The sequence below is a fragment of the Paramisgurnus dabryanus genome, chromosome 2, assembly GCF_030506205.2.
Source record: "Paramisgurnus dabryanus chromosome 2, PD_genome_1.1, whole genome shotgun sequence".
In the NCBI taxonomy this organism is placed as follows: Eukaryota; Metazoa; Chordata; class Actinopteri; order Cypriniformes; family Cobitidae; genus Paramisgurnus; species Paramisgurnus dabryanus.
The window spans coordinates 39,309,328-39,332,096 of record NC_133338.1 but is presented as its reverse complement, the minus strand read 5'-3'; the positions used below and the strand labels follow the sequence as shown (position 1 = coordinate 39,332,096).

At 39.9% G+C, this 22,769-nt stretch overlaps 1 protein-coding gene across 5 annotated transcripts in view; it reads right to left on the bottom strand.

Annotated features, from left to right (window-relative positions):
* The window catches only part of znf536 (zinc finger protein 536), a 189,356-nt gene extending 168,722 nt beyond the window's left edge, over positions 1 to 20,634 (bottom strand). Inside the window, exons 1-2 of one of the 5 annotated variants that reach the window (XM_065289268.2) lie at positions 20,217 to 20,634; positions 13,512 to 13,545 (exon numbers count right to left, since the gene is read on the bottom strand). The gene's annotated coding sequence lies outside the window, so the exon portion shown is untranslated. Of the gene's footprint in view, positions 1 to 13,511; positions 13,546 to 18,714; positions 18,930 to 19,514; positions 19,949 to 20,216 lie in introns of those variants that run through there. The other 4 variants (XM_065289274.2, XM_065289269.2, XM_065289271.2 and 1 more) reach the window with 4 other exon arrangements.
* Between the last annotated feature and the right edge of the window lie 2,135 nt (positions 20,635 to 22,769).

Genomic DNA, 22,769 nt, shown 5'->3' with positions numbered 1-22,769 from the left:
CACTTGCATGCAATGACTCCATTTATTTGGCCTTTTTGTTTTGTTGCAATCATAACAGACATGCAAGCTATTACAGAATGAAAAAAAGAGTGAAAAAAGTTGACTCGAACGTACAAAGTCTTGAGCGTTACCCAATCCCGCTTTGAAAGACTCCTGCTCTGCACTAAATAAATAATCTGGACGGCATAAACTCTGTGAACTACATAACCTGACCTCCCTTTAAAGTAGCACAGAGCCCTGAGAATACAGGCCTCCCAGAGAGAGAGAGAGAGAAAGAGAGAGGGCAGCAGTGTAAGGGCAGGGGCACAGATGTGGGGCTCAAAAGCAGCCCACCCCCAGAGCCTGCAAGGGGAATTCTAATCACCCGGTAGTATTTCAATACAGTGCCAAGACGAACACACACGTTCACATGTGTGTACACACACAAACAGATACACAAATACACACATACTCAAAGGCATGCTTGCCTTAAGTCACATTCTAAATTGGATCCCAGGAGCTTTTTCTCTACCTTGTTCACCAAAGGCATTGTGTATGTTTTCAGAGTACTCAGCATATGCTTGGTAACCTGAGCGCTCTTTAACACACACGCGCACACGCACACACAAACATATTGTTTCCAGAGGTAGTAGTTGCTCCATCTTTTTTCTTCTCTTTTTACTAAAGGTATTTCCCATTAGGAGCATAATTAAATTCAAAATACCACACATATATCTATTATGTCAAACTTAAAAAAAAAAAGAAAGAAAAAACGCCCACCTCAGATGAAGGCATAAAAATTTGGGAGATTAAAGAATAAGGTGAGACTTGAGGTTAGGGAGGGGGCTTGGGGGGTTGCATGCTTATTATATTGTTTTTCTTTATTCTTTTGTGTATTTTTCTGAGGGTTGACCTAAAATAAGTTCCTCTGTTTTTGCGTGATGATTGATGACTGACAATGATATCCCACAGTTTTGTTTTATTAAAACTTATTGTGGGATGCCAACATATTCCTCGAGCTGTTCTGCTTGGAGCTTAAACGCATTCTAACACTGATTTCCGATGCCCAACACCTGCCATCTTGAGCGGAGGTGTTTCACATTTTTTCAAACTTTACCGCTCAGAGGCACGGCAGAAAAAAATTCTTAATCTTTTATTTTTTTACATGTTTTTATGGGCTTTTGGCTTAAAGTGACTAGAACAGCACGGAAGTGACAGAAAACAATAAGGATAAGAATGGGATTAAGAAACCCGTCCGAGCCAGAATCGATTTCAGTGTGTGCGCTACCTTGCCAGGCTCCGTCTCCAATAAACTACAGCATCTTATCTGCAGAATGCCTAAATACTTGCTCAAGACCCCACTAAAGAGATATTAAGAAATGATGCTTGCAGTTAAACTAGCTAATAATAATATTTGCTTTAAAGAACAGCTTCTCCACTTCTACAACTTAACAGGCAGATCCCAGAACAATGTTGTCTGTCAGAGCGTCAAAATGGTAAAAGTAATAGCAAAACCAGTGAAGTGTTGACTTTACAAAGGATATGGTGAATAACAGACACCCCACCCTACCCCCCACCACCATCCCTCTCTCTCTTCGGCTGGCAGCCGAAGTTAAGATTTTCAGAGAGAATATTTCTCCCTCCAATGGTGGAGCGTAATTCATTTTCCATCTCTGTTCATTAATCATTGTTAAAATTAGTGATCCATTTCTTCCACTCTGCCATCTGCACTCAGCTTCGTTACAAACATGACACCTTCCCGCATAATAAAAGCTGACAGGCACGAGGATGCCTTTCCAAATAGCTTTCTGCATATGTGCACCTCTACAACTGATGCTGTTGTCAAGACAAAAGTAGGTTATTTAAGCTCCCCACTTTTACAACGCACACACAAACACTAACATACACACGTCTGGCGTAGACATAAAATCACACTCATTTATGTGCACGTATACAGCGTATAGACCAGATGTAGATGTCAATAAACAGAGCACATATTTACTTTTAGGCGTAGCTATCGGAGCAACACTTCTGTACTATAGCTTGACAAGCTAGAAATTTTGTATATTAGAAAAATAATAAATTACAGTACAAGACACGAACTACGATGAAATTATTTAATTGTATTTCTTTGCGTACTGTATGTATCGATATTAGATGGCAACACTTAAATTTGCATTTATAAGATGGAAATACAGCACTGCATTTCACTATTTGTAGTAAAACATGGATTTAAAAGCTACACAAAAACAGTTGAATCACTCACACAAGTTTGCAATTTAAAAACACAAGTAAAGTTTGTTAGTGTTAGTTATACATAGCAGAACATATTTGAATCCCAAAATGTTAGATTCCTAGTTTACTTCTTTTGCAAGCCCTCTCCCTCTCTTTTGTACTCTGTACACACACAAACATAATCTTATCTGGAATGTGCTCAAATCTTACACTATAAAAGCCAAGCTATTTTCCCTATGACAGGTGAAGTTATGAAACAGCAGTCTTAAACACAGCCATCAGCACAGAGACAACAAAGAACCTGTTGTGAGTTAATGTGCTGTTTACGTCCTCTGGAGTTTTATTTCACCTTTCATTAACACATGCTTGTTGTTCTCTTCTTGTTTGTCCACCAGGCCTTGAGAAAAAAAGGCCTTGGCCCTCGTCCGTAAGCGCGTGTGTGCGTAATAAGATTCTCAATTATTGCATTCTCATTTCTCGCACGAGGGAGGCAGTGCTTTGACCTTCTCTGGGAAAAATAATAACGATAATGATGATTATAATAAGAAGAAATATATTATATTATTATACATAACCCATAATAAATACAACATATTTTTGATACACCTACACCGGACTGATATTTGACCGAGATATTTAGAGGTCAGTAGGTAAAGAATTGGAAGAGCTTTCCTTGCAAATGAATATCAGCCGCTTACGTGTTCGAGGAATGAGTACCAAATGTGTAAATATATGAGTGGACCGCGTTATTGACAAGTGACTAAGTGTGTGTGTGTTGGCTCAGAAAAGGAGGGTCGTGCCGATATAATGAGCAGCTTGGAGCAGATGATGCTCCGACTCCATCCCACCAGATCCAGACCAGAAGCCTGTGTTTGCTTTCAGCAGGCCGGGGCTCCGTTCTCTCCGCTCCCACTTCCGTGCCAGTCAAGTCCAAGGCTTCAATGCTAGGCCTCCCAGGAGCCCTCAGTCCAAACCATTAATCTATATAATGCCCTCCAAGAGTGAGCGTTCTCACACCGCCCAGAGCCAAGCGGAAACACGGGTAACAGCTACATCATAGAGTCAGCTGTTCATCCAACTGCTGTCTGCAGACGTACGCGCACATATAGGCACAACACAGATAAACATTGATGGCTACAAATAAATGAATAATCCTAGCAAACATATCTCCACTATAAGTACGCGCCTCGCAAATGAGAAATAAAACGTGAAAAACCTGTGAAAAAGCGGCTGCATTTGGAGCCAGTCAGCAGACGGGGCGGCGGCAGTGGCGACTGCTAAATCACACTGACATTCACATTTAACATGACCAGGAGAAAGGCAGAGCTTCAGCAGTTTCCTCCTATCTGCTAATTTGGTTTTCCTTGACCCCGACGTGCGCGCACCCAAAGGCGCGCACATCTCAACACGTCTATTTACAGCATGCACGCGGACACGTTTAATTTCAGCTTCTCACCACATGTGAATTAGAGAAAAACTGATGGTGGACAGAGGCCAGGCCCCGCCGGACTGATTAGCATCATTTAAGAAAGCGCACGGCGTCTAGAACACCGGCCCGGACTACGAGATGGGTGGCCTCCCCCAGCACAAGAAGTCAATACTTAGTAAACTCATTTAAATTGAATATAGAGAAAAAGCACTCCAGCGTCTAGGCCACTGCATACATTTTGCCTCTCCCCCCACTTGCACACATGCATTTATGTATTCCACTTCCCCTAGTTCCCTCTTTCCTTTTGTCTCCAACTAAGTGCTTTCAGTGTTGGTCACCATAGACTGCCTACAGAGGTATGCATATACATTAAGATACGAACAATGTTCTTTTTCAGAGGTATGAAAATAATAGAAGGGAGGGTCGTCCCCCTCCCTCTAAATTAGATAAGCCATGCAAATGGCTTAAAATTTTGTAAAGCTTTTGAGAAAATCCTACTTATGGTGGCGAATCTGTGCCAAAAAGTTCATCTGGCCTGTAAATTTAAGCATGGATTACAAATATTCAAATCATGAGCTTACTGTTCAAATAAACATTTCCAACAGGGAGAAAAGTTGCAAGGCATACACTTTCAACATAATTCCCTGTCTGGCATCGCCTGCCCCTCACTCCTAATAAAACAAAACCTCTCCAAAAATTCGAGAGAGAGAGAGGGAGGGGGGAAAACAAAACAAAGGAGTTAAAAGTTCGCCTTTTCATTTTTCGTCGGTCTGAATAAACACTGTTGATGAAATCTGTAATGAATGTAATTGTAACCACCTATACAATTGCAATCTGTTGGTAAGAGAGTGAGACGGAGAGAGAGAGAATTCACAGGCGCGCGGGCTGGGAAACAGGAACAGATAGTGGAGTTTATATTTGAAAGAAAAAAGTATGAGCGAGAGAGAGTGGGAAAGAGAGAGAGGGAGAATAAATGGCTTAGACTGGTCAGCTGCTTGCCACATGCTAGAACTAACAAGGACTGAAGTCACAATGATTCCAGCCTGGCTTGCGAGTCCACCCTCCCTCTCATTTTTTCTCTCTTTCTTTCATTTTTCCTCACCATTTCATCCCAAAACAGCACCGATCTCAACTTTGATACCGCACTCCAGCCACAAGTGCATCTGAACCACTGTCACAAGCGTGACCTTGCCCCACAAGCTGATGTCACATCTCTCATTTTTCTTTCTCCATTGAGGAAGAAAAGAGAAGGTCGTTTTTTGTGATGACAGCCGGCGCTACCCCAGGATTAGAATAGCCCCTATCATTCCAAACCAAGAGTGCCATATTAAAGTCTTCCACATTTGCGAAATTGCAAACAGATGCAACTCAAGTACCTGCAAATAATCTGCCAAGACCAATTTCAAAAGGGAGATTTCCAAATATGTGGAAGTCATTAGGACGCGCATTATTTTTGCGATGAGCAGGAGGCTGGAGCCCGTCTAGAGGCAGATGGGTGCTGCTTTTATTTAGCCAGAAAAAAAGGCCTACATGTTGTTCCACCGTAAATGAAGATATATAGCGCCAACAAAACAATTACAGCCTAAATATTGATGATTCAAAGACAACAATAGACTGTCAAATTTCTTTTTATCATTGCCTCCTGCAATCTTTTATCCTTTTCATGTTTTGCTATTCGCTTAAGATAACACATGACATAAAGACATCTAACATATAAACTAAAATAACAATTATCTTATTGTGTAAAGAAAATGCTTTAGATATCTGATCCCCAACCGCTGTTGTTTCTTTTCTCCTGATCTTTAAAAAACTGTATGTGAAGTTTTTGATTCCTCTTGTTCTCTCTCTCTCTCTCTCTCTCTCTCTCTCTCTCTCTCTCTCTCTCTCTCTCTCTCTCTTTGTGTTTTTTAAATACTGTTATAACTCTGCAAGCCTGTGCCATATTCTCTAATTAAAAATGATTTTTGCATTATACACCAACAGACTTCATTCTGCATTGGATACCCCATTCACACACCCATCATTTTGTTTTCCTAATTCTTAGCCTCTACAAGTGTGTTCCCATATCAAATAAATATTTAGATGAAGTAAAAAAGTTAGATTAAATGGTTAATTTAAACGTTAGCGCAGAAAACACACTTTCAGCCTCTTAAAAAGATTGCGCAAAATCAGCCCACTTGAAACAATAAGCATTCAGTCAAATTCCTTATAATTGTAACAGTAGGAAGCATTTTAGGCTTTCCACCCACAACAAATGTACTGTTTCACTTGTGTGTGTGTGTGCGCGCGAGTGTGTGCGTGCACCTGTGCGTGTGTTTGGGTGAGAGAAAAATCATAATAGGAAATGAGACAGATTATTAACTAGTGAGAAATTCAAGACTCCAAAATGTAGTTTTTATCACTTTATCTCTGGGTCGTCGTCCGCATTATTATTCTTCAGTTCTAATGTGCCTGGCAAAAATAAAAATCTATAATTGTGTGGTACAAAACATGTGCCCTCCCCGCTCCAAGATGACAGATGGATTATAAAAACTTCAAAGGCGAGCATTTGGAGCACCAAGGGAGAGATGGTAGGTATTTGAACTATCATTCCTTACCCAGGAGACAAAGGCTGCCTGACATGGCGTATACATCAAGAAATAGTGCAACCACACAGACATAATCTCTCTCTCCCTCCCTCGCTCCCTCCCTCTCCCTGCGATACATTAAACATCCTGTTATGAGTAACTTTCAGTCAGGCACAAAAAGGCTAAAGAGGGTTTTTAAGATTAAAAACAGTCCGCGACGCAAACGTTACTTAAAAGAGCTTCATAACTGCTGTATTATGTGACATACAACGGCATAAACAGCAAATTAAGTTGTCATCCACTGCAAGAATTTACTGAATGTTGTGTTAGTTTTTAGAGCCGATTTAATGAAACGCTACACTCATGAAGGCTATAGCTAGAGGAATATTTGCTCCCTATGAGAATTCAGCAGCCAGTGAAAGAGAGGTACTCCTATCCGTTTCTCTCATCCTCTGTCGTGTTTTAGATATGGTTGTGATCTATTAAAAAAACATGGCCATCTGTCCAACTTCCTTCAGTACAGAGCCTATGGGCAAACTACTTTTAATAATATAGAGACAAGATGTGGGAATGCCACCATGCATACCTAATGAGAAGATCTAGATCCCCTGCTGCAAATCACAACTGATTCTTATCCAAATCTGCCCCTCCGTGAACTTACTTGCTTTTGTTACTGCTATAAAACATGCACTGCTACACAATCGAATTTGTTGTGCGGCCGTTGACTCGACTCGGCTTAAGGGATTCAGCTGTAGATTCTAGACAGTGTGACTGCTTAATTGTTTTCTTTTATTTTTTAACTCTAACATTTAGACTTCAGTACAAAGGCAGTACCAACTGTTAAAAAAGGCTGGGTAAAATAAAAATGTTCCTAAATATAAGAAATAGAAACAAAAAACAATTAAATATATGATAACACTTTACAAAAATGTTGTATTTGGTAACATTAGTAAATGCATTAGCTAACATTAACTAACAATAATCAATATATCTTTTCACCATTTACTCACTTTGTTAATGTTAGTTAATGCCAGTGCAGTTAATCATGTTAGTTCATGGTGCATTACAATTTTAATTTTAATAATAGTACTGTAAATGCAGAAAATAACATGAAGTAAGTAGGGCTGGGTATCGATTCATATGTTCCGGATTGTTTCGATTTCGATTCATAAGCTATCGATTCGATTTCGATTCTCTGTTTGATTCCGATTCTCGGACCGATTTTTATACTCGATTCTTGATTCAACTCGATGAATTTAGATTTAATACAAATACTTCATTTATTAAAAAAACTGTGAAAAATAAGTTGGTAAGGTGGGTAATTAATAAAAAGAAATTAAGAGCCACCAACTTGTACATTACACTTTTTTATTTTAGGTACACTTGGGTACATTAAAACAGAACCCATCTCAAATTTTCAAATGCTTACAATTATGTTAAATACAATACAATTTTGATGCAAGATGAAAAATGTATGCTGAAAAAAGTCGCATTCCTTATCAAACAGGATCAGGTTATTTCATGAAAAAAAATAGATTCGTGGCCTTTGAGAATCGATTTTTAATCGACCATGAAAAAAATTATTAATCGAAAAATCGATTTGCCCAGCCCTAGAAGTAAGATTGATAAATGCAGTAGAAGTATTGTTCATTGTTAATTCATGTAAGCTAATGTTAACAAATACAACCATATAATTATATTTAAATAAAATGGTTAAGTAAATTGTTGGGAGCTCTGTTTTTACAAAGGCATTTCTTAACCTCAAAATATTTATATAAATTATACCCTATAAACCTGGTCGATGTTAAGCATAGACTTTGTGCCCTTTGACCTTTACGATAACCCTTCTTCCTAACCTCTGCATGCATGTGTGGCTACTGCAGTGAGGCATATAGTAACGCCTTTCCTCCAAGTGGTCACCTTTTCAATGTCCATCAGGATTTCCTACTAATCCCATTGGATCATCCTATCAGTGCTTAAAGCGTATTTATGTGTAATGGAATCCCTCTCCTTTTCTCTCAATTTTTTTGATGCATTTCCCTCCTTAGGCATGAAGCTACAACTAGTCATAAATCAGTATGGATTTTTCAGTGGGTGATACTGTTAAGCAGACGGTGGGGTGGCAGATGGCCGATATAATGCAGATGCATTTGTGATTATCACAATATTTATGAAGTAATTCATTTAAATTTACCACTTAATGTTTGAAAACAAAAAAATTGTTATTACTGAATGTTGTGAGTTTTAAGGGAAAGATAATGTTTCTGTTAATCACAAATAATCTCAAAAACTGACTGATATATATGCATGGGTGATATATAGCTATTTTACTAGTTGCAACAAATTAATTTCAGTTTCCCAATAAATTTAATTTAGGTTAAACCTGTGTATTTATCTTAGATATCAAAGACTGGGTTTTGTAATTCTACCTCCAAAAAAAAACAAAAAATCCAGAAAAAAATTTGATCTCTAATATTGGCTTGCTAGCTCATCTTGAACACCTGCTCTATCCCTTTACGCAAACCTCATTGAGGTGTGGGGTTCCTCCCCCTTGCTCATAACTAACTGACTGCACTGTTTGATTAAAAGCGCATTTAGATGGCAGAAAAGAAACTGGCCCATCCGCCATAATTAAGATCATTTCCGAGATTACACACGACAACAAAAGTGATGAAAACAGAATCCTGCGGCCAAGACGAGCGAATGAAATATGGAAACAGGGGACGGGGCGAACCCCTCTTGTGCCTTGATCAAACGTCCAGCCGAAGGGAGACGGACCCCCATGGCTGCCACCTCTCACAAACAGAAAAACCAAACACTTATATGAACAGATTGTGTTTCACATATGCAAACGTAGGTAATATGTTCACAACGCAGTGACAGAAATCATTTCACACATGTACACGCGCACGCACACACACACATAGCAATTTCACAATAAATCCCTGAATTAGAGGAAAAGAAATAACAAAGTCCTCCCAAATAAAGGCGCTAACACATAGACACATACCATAAAATCAAACAAACATTTTCGTATGCAATAACGCAAATGCACACACTCCATTTCGGAGTAACAATGCTGCAGGTGCTGTGCAAGTCTAATGAAGACAAATAAACGTGCGGGAGTGCCTAGAAGTCACATAATAACAAATAAAGATCAATACTTCTCAGAGGAGAATTATTAGCCAGCTTTGTGAGTTTTAGCCAAAAGCCTCTGGGTGTGATTTGTTCTGTCTCACTCATAACTTCCCTTTCTCGCAGCAGACACCGAACCCCACATCACATTTCTCTTTCTCTCGACTGCTGTGGTTAGGGCGCTCACTGAGGCGTTGCGAGTTAAGTGGCCTGCCCAGAGGGAGCGCCGAGCTACGCTGTGGCCCACCTGGGCCTTGATCCCAAGGACCCCTGTGGTCAGAGGTCCATCTCCTTAACCGTTCCTCTGCGATGCTTCGCATTACCCGGGCCGTCCTCAGCCTCCAAACCCAGCGCGGGAGGCCATTAATATAATCACAGGGATGTAGCGTGCGCCGAAGAGCCCCGAGGCTACGGCAATCAGCGGGGCTGAGTGAGGAGTAAGAGAGGCAGAGGGGAGAGAGAGGAAGAAAAATATATAAACGAAGGGAAAATCTTCCATAACTTCCCCATTCGGCTCGCGCTGAAACAGGATCGCGTCGGATCATCATTCCTGGAGACGCGGGACGAGAGGGGGGCTGAGGTTTGCACTTTAAAGGGGACCTCCCACGATGGGGAGCGATCAGAGGAGGGGGTGGGTTTAAGAATCATGAATCTTTTCTGCCCAACCTTGAACCTCTCTAGTTAGTTGATCTAACGATGACTGGTCACAGTACCATCATCATGCAAATTTAAACAGAGATGATCCTTTAGCCGCCTGATGAGGGGACCACACATACAGTGATCGACATCAGTCCACAGGCCCCTTCTTATACACAAATCACAGCATCATCAACTCGACTTGATGGCCGATATCCGTAACAATTAGATGCACAAAAATCCTTGAGCATCTTAACAAAATCCAAAATACTAAAATAAAAATTTTATTAAAAAAATTCAATGAGACATTTAATCTGAGTTTGTAAATAAAAAACTCATTCTCAAAAGCAGTCTATTTATAGAGGTATTGTAAAAGCCAATTGTTTTTTAAGAAATGTCTACGTAGGTAGAGAACAAATACACTTAGCTTCCACAATGATTAAATCTATATTTTTTGAGTTTGTTAAATACACTTTAACTGTATGTTTCTTATGTGTTCACTTACAGGGAGCTGCCATATTAAATGGCAACACTTTTATGAGTTCACTTGACCCCGGCAAGTTGAGAAGGATGCTGGCTGTTAATTTGACACAAAGAAGTCATGCATAAAAACTTGCAGAAGTGTAACTGAACTCTAAGCTGTCCTCTCTAAGCAAGCCTTCCATTTTTCCCCCTCTAAACTTGCAGCCTCCAGTCGTGTGGGTTTGGAGTGGATTGGATTGTCCACATTACCGCAGGCTGATCTATACTGACAGCCTTATTTACAAAAACGTGGGGAAGAGAAACAAGGCAAGTTACCCCACACTCTCCTTCACTCACTTAACTTAGCTTCTCCCAATTACAACGATTGGCACGGACGCCATAACAAAGGAGATGAAACAAGCAACTTAAGAGACAGACAACAACACTTTGTGATCAAGACCGAAAAAAGGGAGCAGGCGAGAGAACAAAAACAATAAGAGACAAGAAAGGGGGAGAGGGAAAAAAGCTGATATGTGAAAAACGGCAGAGATTGTGGGAGATGTGTTATGAGTAAGCGGCAGCAGGAGGGGAGAAATGCATCTTAAGACTTAAAAGGTGCGCAAAGTGAGCTGAGCATCAGGGGAATTTGCTCTGAGAGCCCCTTTAAAATTCACCTCTGTATTAACGCAGATAAATAAAGGCAAATTCCCAAAAGTAAATACTGTTTTACTTTCACCTTCAGTAAGAGTTACTTAAAGTACTCCTCACAGGACACACAAAGCAACCAGGAAATATATATGCTGCCATATGTATGTGTATATATGAAGAATTCAAATGCAAAAGCAGCTAAACGCCACAAAAATTAGATAATGATATTGATCATATATATATATGAGGAGCTAAAATGCAAAACCCTCTAAATGCATCTGACATGTTTTCTTGTAAATTAGATTTTTTTATCAGACTTTTAATGGATTCTGATGAAAAAATAACACTCTAAAAAATAGTGCTAAATAGCTCTAAAAGGTCGTAATTTTAGGGGAACCAATTTCATTGATATACAGCACCTGTAAAGCACCTACCATCCGGGGGTGATATAGCACCACTATAGCACCACATATGGTTCAATATAGCACAATATGGTTCTACACAGGTGCTACACAGGTGCTATATACCACTTAAAATGGTTCCCCTATGATTACGAGCCAGAGAACCACTTTTAGTGCTGTTTAGAACCGTTTCTAAATTTTTTAAATTGTAAAAAAATGTCTGTAGAAATTACAGTATTACTGGGGATTACTGGCACTTAGCTGCCAGTAACTTACTGTAGATTTTACAGTAATGTTGTTTACTGGCAACAGTTTGTTCAAAGTTAAATGAACATGAAACATTTTTAGTCTTTATATTCTACAGTAAGTTACTGGCAACCAGCTGCATAATTACAGCATTTTTTTACAGTGAATACATGCTGAGAGCATTTGGTTAATATCATTTTCGAATTTTCGACAAAGTGGCATTTAGCGGCGTTTGCATCAGAGCTCCCCATATATACTGTATGCATATATTTGCATAAGTTTAATTAATTACAATATAAATCTTCAGCCTTTAAGCAACACACTTATTATCAACACTGAATATTAAAATAATGTTCTTCATAGAAGTATTAAACAGTATATATGTAAAACATTTTAAATGGGAAGTTCACTGACATTTAAACATTTTAACTATAAGACAAAAACTGTGCAGCAAGACTCCATCTATTTTCAACTAAATACCTTTGAGTGTGAACAAATGGCCAACTAAAAGTCTGTGCACTGCGTGAACGCTCTCATTTTAATTCAGAAATAAAGTTTTCAGGGGGGTGAATTCTGGCTGACTTTTTTTAGCATGTGGACTGGCACATCGAGACAAAACTGAACAGATGTAGCACACATACACTACACTTGCATGCTTAATATTTGGTGTAAAAACTTCCAGGCAGGTCTGGTAACTCCTATGACACTGAATGTCTGAGGACTGTGGTGTGTGTTGAGGGGTGGGAGGGGTGGACAGTCACAGAGGTTCATGTGTTCAATGTTGGAATGCTCATTAGCATTCGAACCAATTTATTTACTTTAAAATCGCCGGAAAAACAGTACAACACTATTAGAACGTTCGGAGAAGAGGAAAATGGTATTTTAAAGGTTCAAGGCTGCATGGTGTTTAAATTTGCTAAATATTTGCCAAGGGACATTTAAGTAAAGGATACATTCATATTTAAAATTATTGAGACTGTAAAATTCCATAAAAAACCCTCAAGATGCTGAGTGGCTGTGCTCAAAAAACTTTATTTAGAGTATATAAAATTACATCTATATTCCAATAATAAATATTCTATAATTCTGTATTGACACTGTTATCGTAAGGTCCGATATTTGGAGATATGGTCCTGATGTGACCATGCTTCAGTTCAAAGTAGTGGGACAGACGAGTAGAAGCATTAAAGAGCTTTGCAAACAGGCGGTCATGTCCCTGACTGATATCAAGCGGCAGTTATCAGCGCTGCCACACACAGATCTCTCGCAGCCTGTTCAAGAGCACGGCACAGATATGTTAAGTACATCACCCTCTCTCTCTTTCAACATCTCTATCTTTTTCTCTCTCTCTCTCTCTCTTTCCCTGTGCCAGTGCCTCTCTCTTTCTGCTCCGTATGCCATTCTCTCTCTCTCTCTCTCTCTCTCTCTCTCTCTCTCTCTCTCTCTCTCTCTCTGGTTAGGAGCTGCTAATTCACAGGGTCTGATCTGTCTGTAAGGCTGGAGACGCCAATGCTATCATTATCAGCCAATTCAGCCAGCCGTTAAATGGAGGAATCAGGAGACATTTGCTCTCCTCCACTATCGCAATGACATCATTACCGGGAGAATCAACAGCACAAGCACTATGACCGCGTGTTAGTGTGACTGTGTAAGTGTGTGTGTACGAGTATGTATCAATACACTGTTGTGTGTTTGCATGCGTGTTTGTAAAACATAAAAGGGTCGTTTTGGGGTGGGGGGGAATCAAGGTGAGTAAAAAGAACATAAGCCTACCTGTGAGATACCAGGGACCGGGGCAGACTGTCAGCTGAAAGTTCCCAAGTGCAGAGCATGGAGAGAGAAAGAGAGAAAAGAGAGAGTGAGTGAGAGTCATTTGCACATACAGGGTAAATGGCAGCTCGCCGCTAGCTGTGGCACTTTTTCCCGCGCCCTCCCTCCGCGTTTTCTGTCTCTCTTTGCCGTCCCTCTTCAACATTGCGCTAATAGCCACCTGTGAACCACGCAGCCATATGATCCACTCCCAGGCCTCTGGAGTGGAGTCACCTCTGTGTTTTCGGCCCCCTCCTCCAATGATAAATCATCATCGTTTAGCTAATATCCGTTTTTAACCTCTCTCCCTGATTAACAACACTCTTCCCCCCTGGATACAAACCGCTACTGCTACAGTGCAGCTAAATAGCTTGCTTTTTCTTCTCTCTCTCTCTCTCTCTCTTCTTCATATTCCCATTCTCTTTTTCAATCCCTTTTCCCAACACTTTTTAAATTATAGGTCCTTCAAAGATAGGACAAATAACATTTCATTAACCATGACTGTCACGTCTGTTTGAAAGGGTCACTATCAGCATTTTAACCTTCATCTGCTCAAGAACAAGAAAAAAGACACATGCATTTTAATTAACCAATAAAAAAAACAATTCAGAGTCCTAAATAAGAGAGGGAATAAAAGCAGATGTTATGGATTATAAAGTGTCTGTTCTGGAGAAAACGCGTAAATAAACCAGCGTAAAATCACAGTGGCGATTATGCACGCAGACACAACACACAAATAAGCATAATGTGTACCTACGGTAAATACTAACAAGGTACTAAGACTCATACACACACAAAAGTACATAAATAAAGTCAGGAATTGCTGTAATGCTTATATTGCATTTAATATGAGCACCCTAGTGGAGGAAGCAGAGGGAGACCAGAGAAAGTAGTCCGCCTGCTCGTGATTAGAAATTGTCAAAATATTTGCAGCAGAGGAATTCCGACATGTGAGCGGCACGGGCACCCCTACAAAGGACCCATCTTCCCTGAGTAACAAGTGAAGGGAATGAATGTCGACAGAGAAGCGAAAATCCCTCAGGCTAAAGAAATCCAGCTATTGTAATAATAACCCCCGAGACCCCAAGAGTATGTACAGCTTTCAGAGGTACTTCTCATCCTATTTGTATCCCCGGCAGTGATGTACGCATGTATAAAACAGAGTCCGCTTAACGCAGGTCACTTCAATACCCATATACTTCCTTAAACAGACTCCTTAATTCTCATGTTCTTTTTATCATTTTTTAGACGAGCCTTTTACAAATACTCACTGGGGTTTGCCTATAATACTATAATGTATTTTTTTCATCTCTCGCCTCATTTTTTTTCCTTTTTTGTTCCACAAGGCAAGTTTCATTAAAGATCCAATTATGCAAATCAGGTCCTGAAGAGCCAGTTGAATATGCAGTATAATAGTGTACCGTAATAGTTCAACACAATATACTGCATCTGAGGCAGATTTACGAGGCAACATAACTGCTACGCCTCCGTCCTTTGGAGAAAACCTCTTGATCATAATTAAAGGTGCAGGGTCCCCTCTTTACTTCTCAGTGGCGTCCATTTTAACTGGTCCGCCCTCCAGGGGACCGCTTTCCCCTACGCTCGGGGGGCGCACTCGTCAGGGTCACGACCTGGAAACAGTTCAAGGATAGGCGCTGTTAAACTCCCCCAATTATCTGGGGACATCTTGTAACGGAGATGCCCTCAAATCCACGCAGACCACCCAAACACCAAAGGTATCTGCCGTTATTTTCGGTGCTTGTGCAGCACTGCAAATATTTACCACGATTTTAAGCGCTCGGATTAGAATGCGAAACAGCATAATAGCATGTGCTTAAGGCCAGTGATTGACAGGAAGTTGCTTGTTTGTGTAAAACCCGTCTGCAAAGATGACACGGCTATAATTTTGTGCTTCTCACTAAATTAAAAACAAGCCATCATTTCAGACCGTGCCTTGTTGCAAACAAAAATATTTTTTGTTAAAAAAAATCTAAATTGATTAAATAAGATTACTACTGAAATGTTTTAGTTATGACTAAAAAAAAGGACAGGTGGATGTGTAGCTACAGTAAATAGGTGTCCCACTTAGGAAAAACAGTAAGGCCATAGCCGAAGGCTGGCTGTGTCTCCCAAGGCTGTGTAAACCTGCCCTGATTTGACACTCTCCATAATGATCACATATGCCTCAGCCTTCCTATACACTGTCTTCTCTATGTACTCTATGAGAGAGAGAGAAACAGAGAACGCAAGCAATAGAAAGAAGTGGAGTATATGTGTGTGTGTGTGTGTGTGTGTGTGTGTGTGTGTGTGTGTGTGTGTGTGGTGTTAGGGACTGAATTTTGTCCACCCATTCCCTCTCCCAGAGGAGAGAATTATGAGGAAGGGGAAAAAAACTTAGTAGGACAAAAAACATCTGCACACATCTGTTCAGCTCTATCATTTGCGCACCGCCTAACTTTAACTGTAACGTGCGCTTATTTCTCATTGCTCAATATTTCTCGTAGCACCATTAGTCTATCTATATACAGTGTTTTCCTCATGGAAAGTGCCTCGGGGTGGAATAGAGCAAGCTGTATAACCAAAGACCCTCTCTCTCTTTCTCTCTCTCTCTCTAGACAGACAGACGCTCCTTCTGGTGGCACCCTGGCATGAGGCAGTGGAGACAAGACCATCCGTCACCACCTCATCTGTCAGGGCACTCTTTATTCTTAGATCACACACTGACTGACGTCTGTGATTAACCCGCTCAAAAACTTCCACTCCTCTTTCCCCCCCTTTCCCTCTCTCCCTCGTTCTCTTTCGAACAACTACGAAAAGCCTTAGAAATCATCACTCATTTATAAGTGACATGCGCATAACGAAATGTCCTTATTCCACTATAATTATTTGTTAAATACAAAAGTTGACATCTGTCAGTAACTGAACATTCCCATTTATATTACATAAAGTGACATGCTGAACTGTGTCTTCAGCTGTACACGGAGGATATTGAATGACAGGGAATTATGCGCTTAATCAATTGGATAGGACAGGCATTGGAGGAACGTGAGGCACTCCTTTTCTAAATGTACTTTCAGAGATTGCTGTCGCTATAAGACTCCACCCCGTGCTTTACGAAGCAGTCATATTAGTTTTGAAACTATACAATTTACGAAAAAGCAGGGAAAAATATCTTTGTTTATATGTTTGTGTAAATTTCCCCTGCTTCTAAAATATTTGTGCTGTAACGATTTTGTTCAGTGTGGATTTGAAATGTCATTACCAAAGATACATTACACGTCTTTTCCCAGAAGTTAACATAACCTTCTGTATCAAGGTCACTAACAAGCCAGAGCGCTGTCTAATGCTACTTTGTTAAGCAGCGAGCATCGTGCAGGCGCCCCCAACAAATAAACACAACGCTGAAGGTGTTAAGGGATTCGACAGCCAGGAGAGGAAAGGCCCGAGTCCTCTGAGTTAAAGGGAACAAGAGCGACAACGGGGTGGAGGCGTGGGGTTGACGTCTCCACAGCACATATCAATTAATACCTAAACACCATGGCTTTGCCTGCTACAACGTCCCCCCTGAGTTCCCTGGCTAGGGCCTGGGCATCTGGAAGACAATTTCCTCCAATTAAAAGGAGCGGGAGGCATTTAAGTGTGGAATGGCTGTTTGATCAAGTCTCCAAGGCTGAAGCACAGATCCATCCGGCAAAGCTGGAGACTGACAGGCCTACAGACAGAAGGGGTGAGAGAGCGATGGCTGCAGATTCGTCTCTCCTGCCCGTTGGCACTGCCATGCCCTCGGCTGTGGTGAGGGCCGGGGAGGTGCACCTTCACACACCAGGGTTACTGGTGGTGACGACGGCAAACGGGCAGACCTGGGGACACACTAATGCTCAAACGCTGCCAAGTTCTGCCACACAACGCATACTTTCCTTGCCGAATGAGTGCAAGACGCATATGTAAATGAGAGCGTACACACCAGGGAGGAGACATTTTGACAGGATTGGCTTGGTCTGTTTAGCCCCATCGAACTGCTATCAGTTGCACTGGCAAAGTGTATTCACAAGAGTCTTCATAACACCCTCTCTCGCGCTGCATTTAAACGAGTTTGATATTTTTCCTTCCCAAAAAAACATTTTGTTTCAAAGATGATAAATTCTATGTTAGCGTGATTTATGTTTTCTGTTAAATTGTGTTTGATGGCAAAAACAAAAATTAAACAACCCTGCAGATATTACAATAAAGCATCAACACCTTCAGATATTCTTATTAGTTATGCTAATAAATAAAATAAATATTTTAGATAAAGTGAAATATTTAACATTAAAAATGTAATAAATAAACTGCATTCTATAATTACAGCATAATAAGATATTTTTAAAAGTACAGATGAATTAATTAAACGTTTTTTTTTTTAATATAACAATCAGATGGCATCTTAATTATGAACACACACACACACACACACACACACACACACACACACACACACACACACACACAATGCATGACTGTTTTCTATTAATTTTCTATTTTTCCACATAATCTAAACATGCTTTTAATGAATTAATTTATTTTAATTTATAAAGAAGCCACAAACGTATATCTGTGGTCATGTTAATGCTGGCCCTTCAAATGTCCACGCAGAATTGTTTATGATCCTGAGAAGAATGTGTGACTTGACACACATGACCATCACAATGTTATTTCAATTCAGAAAAGGCTGACAAAAATGTCTACACCCAGACACAATTACAAAAATAATATCTGTTAAACAATGACGATATATATGTGCTATTTGTTCTTTTAAACAAGGAACCTGAAGAAAAATAGTACATTTCAATAAACTAAAAGTGTGGCCACAGCTTAATGTGTGCATGTTTTATTTTTTAAAGTCAAAGTTTTTGGTCATCTCATATAAGAGAATCTGCACGAGACAGCAAAGCAATTTTGTCAGATTTAAGTAGGCTACATTAAATATGTCATTTCAAATATTTACGATAGCAATAAGAATCTAAGTACGTGCAGTGTATTTGCAATATACACCATCGAGGTCATGCAATCTGTCATATCATTTTACTGACCCTGAAACCCTTAAAATGTCAAAAGCAGGATGTTTGTAAACTTAAAAAATTGCGCCAAACAATGCGAGAGATTATTCCTATATACACTTAATGTTTACCTCAATTATTCCCTTACAGCCGCGCGCATTTCTCTCCTCATCTCAAATTCTCACAACTTTCTTTTCCTCTCATAATGCATCATTTCCCCAAGCGACAATGTTCGCAACAGTCGTTAAAATCTCCATTTCCAGGGGAGTTGTGCGCGTTTTTCTGCAGATAAAAAGGTTTTTAAGTCTGATATGACATTTAGCCCTCAGTTGTTGAATGCCATCATAAGGCTTCTGTTCATAAGAGGTCGATCACAGCACAAAATGGCAGGTCTCACCGGCTCTTCCATCTCACAAGTTTTGACACATGGCATGCACCGGGTAACTTTGATCCTAATTCTCCAACCGATCTGCGTTCACTTCAGCTGAAATCCTAAACGCAAAGCCCTTGGGGCTGAAGTGAGAAAGTTTGAGGAGAGATTGGAAAAGAGGAAAGTTTCTAACAGCTATGTCTCTGCTTGGCCAGCGGTATAGCGAATATAAATCTGGTGCGCATCCCTGGAAAGCTTTACGATAATAATGCACAATACGTATTTATACTTTGTTAATAAAGTTCGGCTTTTGAGAGTTGAATTTAAGAAAGCGATGTTTTATTCTTTGAAGTAAGTTCATGGAAGCAGCGTGCAGTGGCTTCCAGTATACTGTCTATAAGAAGCTGTTTTACCCCGCGACGTTTTGCACATTTAATGCTGTATCGCTGTAATCATATCATTAAAATGCCTATGCATATATGTTTTAATACAACCGCATCACTTGTAAAACTGTCGTCTGACTTTTAAAACGCAAATCTGCGAACCCAATACTGATCTTACCTTTAAATTTATCCAGACGTCCTGCGCGTGGCTACGAGATGCGTCGAGAAAGATTGTCTTCATTGAATAACGAAGCATGTCCACATGATTGAGCCGATCATTTTCTTATACAGCTGAGGGGGTTAAAGTATATACACGCACATACACACGCGCCACGGACCTGTTATGATCGTCCTCTCCTGAATCATTTTCCCAACTGTTCCTCGCGCATCCCGAGTGATGAGAAAGCGCGGCTGTGATTTGCTCAGTTTATTCTCAATATAAACGCGTTGATTGATACCCATCGGCCAGCATCGCAAGACATTTCCTTTATCTTTCCGTCCGGACTCCCCCTATCTGGACGGTGAAATGCATTGTACCGTTAAAAAGACACTCCATTGTCGTCCATTCACGGAGAGCGGAGAGACTCTTGCGGCATTTGATGGGACTAAAAGCTTGAACCCCCTGATAAAACAGCCTCAGTAAACGCAATATAATCTCTAATCGTCTATTTTTCCAATGTAAAGACGAACTGAACTCCATCCAATCATGTTATTGACCTTGACTTCCCTGTAAACACTTATTAAAATCTGTAGCCCATGTCCTCACTCACATTGTCAGCCCCGTTATTCAGACGCGGCGTAATTGGCTTTGATGCCTGTCGCCCTTTAAATAACACGACGAAAAAGCACAAAATGCAATTGAAAAAATAAATGTTCTTACCTTTCGAGAACTATCTGAAGTCTTGTACGCTTGAGAAAAAGTCCAGGGAGATGAGCGGAGGGAGCGAGCATCAGTCAGTATAAGAGAGAAGTAATGAGTGATAAAATGACGCTCATCTGCACTGTAACCTTGTGGCGTATTTAATGTAAATAAGCCGGTTATGTTGCACACGGTCGCGCGCGCACACACACAAACAGATGGGACGCGCTTTTTCACACACTTATATTCTATCGCGTCGCGCAGGAGCGCGTATTTAAAACAAATGCACTAAAAGCGCATCAGTTCGTAAATATGATGAGAAATTGGCACTCCGCGAGGCGCGTGGTCTAACCGACGACCTCACTCTTCATTACACACTGAGGGTCCAGACATCAAGGCACGAGCTCAGAGACGCGGGACAACATCCTCTGAAGAGGTACTTCGGCACAGACATGAAACTTTTTTGGGGCTGAACTTCAGCGGCAGGACAGTAGCGCTCAGACCGGTGAGGATGAGGTCTGATGGATTGAAAGGCAGAATAATGCAATTATACATTAAGTGTACCAAAACCCACTGATTTAATAAAGCCTTTGTTCTGGGATTATACAATGATTATAGGAATGCTTTGGTATAGTAGTAAAAATGATACAAAAATATCCAAAGGGACTGATGCAGGGGATTCGAGTGCATGTGGCTTGGAGACGCGAGAGAGGCTGATCATGGAGAAAAGGACAGTGATGCGAGGATGCAGATGGATTGATTACTGACTAAATTGATTCTGATATAGATCCCAGTAAATTAGAAGAAGGAAACTTAGCAGTCGTTTAAAATAGTGATCTATCTAGTTTATTGTTCATGCACAGCAGAAAACCTACAAAAAAAAGAAGAATAAATATTAAAAATCAATAAATCATTAAATTATAATAAATATATCCTATATGATAATTAGACATGTTTACCATAATAAAAGGCTCATGTTGTCTCCAAGCAATTATATTTGTTTTACTGCATTTATTCATTTGTTTATTTATGAATTAATATTTATTAGGCAAACTTTATTGCATGAGCTTTTTTATTTGCTATTTGTTTAATTTTACATCAGGACGCATCTGGACTTGCTTGACTGATTTTTTTCTAATTAGAAAAACTAAATCAATAAGTCTGATTATGAATGATTTCTGCATTGTGACCTGGTGACATCTGATGATATGCCGTTTGCACACCAAGGAGAAAACACTTGCTTTTAACATGATATTTTGTGACACCCTTAAGACCTTTCCTCCTTTTAGTGCAGCCCAGTTGCATGTTTGTGATATTTAGTTTGTTCAAAGGAGCATTAATTGTTATTAAAATCCCGAGGCAAAGGCTTGCCTTCTCTTTATTTTCTTTCCAGACAAAACACACGTTTTAAAAGATAGCACATTCATTATTCACTATGAAAATCAGATTCCCATGCTGCCCCTTAAACGCTCAGGAATTCAGCCCGCATTTTCCAGTCTGATGTGTATGAAATTCCTTTTTGAACAAATTCCAAAATAAAAGTTGTGCCTCTAAAGAAATTAGCATAACCATCCCATCAATAATATCGCTATCTCTATGGGAATGATAGCGAAAGCAGTAGGGGTGTTCCTTTACTCAATTCTTCATGGATTCTCTGTTTCTTTTGAACTTGTTATAGCAAGTCAAGTGATTCTTTATCGGTGACAGGCCTGACAATACACGACGAGGACGGGAAAGCAGGTCAAAAGGAAGTTGCCATATGGACTTAAACATTCACTTTTTAACAATATAGGGCAGAGATCTCCTACATACAGACATGTGTTTATAATTCTTTTTATTTATCATTTATTTTAAGTGCTTGGGGTTAAATGAAGTTGAAAAATTTGTTGTGGATAAAGTAGGACGGCTGTATTCTTGTTAAAGTGAGCCGCTCGTCTGCGTCTCTAGTCTGTTTACTTTTTCGTGGCTTTTATGCAAACAAACAAATGTGGATACGTTTAGTTAGGCTGGTATCCGTTTTATGGATTTGGTGGAAAAGAAAGAGAATAAGGTAAAATTGTCACGTTGTCTGGGGTGTTTGGAAGGGCAGCATTTGAGATTGATCATTTTGTCTCCGCAAATATCAACTTGTAACAGGAATCAAAAGGTCGAAAGATCCTGACGGCTCGAATCATGTGACTTGTGAGCAACAGGTGCACGAAAGGAGGAGGGAGGCCATCTTAAAGCACCTTTTCATAGTTGTTTTTATTCCAATTTTCCTTTTATAATAATATATTTTATAAATATATTTCTATTAATATACAGCATATAAAGATTATCTAAATTATGCATTATTAAATGAAACTGAACTGTATTTCATTGCTGCTTTTGATTTGCATGCGTCTAATTTCATATACTGTTCCTGCTGTAATGTTGAAACTTGTGCATCATTCCTTTTGCATTACTAAACTGGACTAGTTATTTTCGTGACATTGAAAAAGCTGTTGTGGGTAATATACTGCTCAGAGAGTAACCCACAGGGTTTGTTTATACTATTAGACCAAGACCACACACATCCAATGTAAATATTTCAAA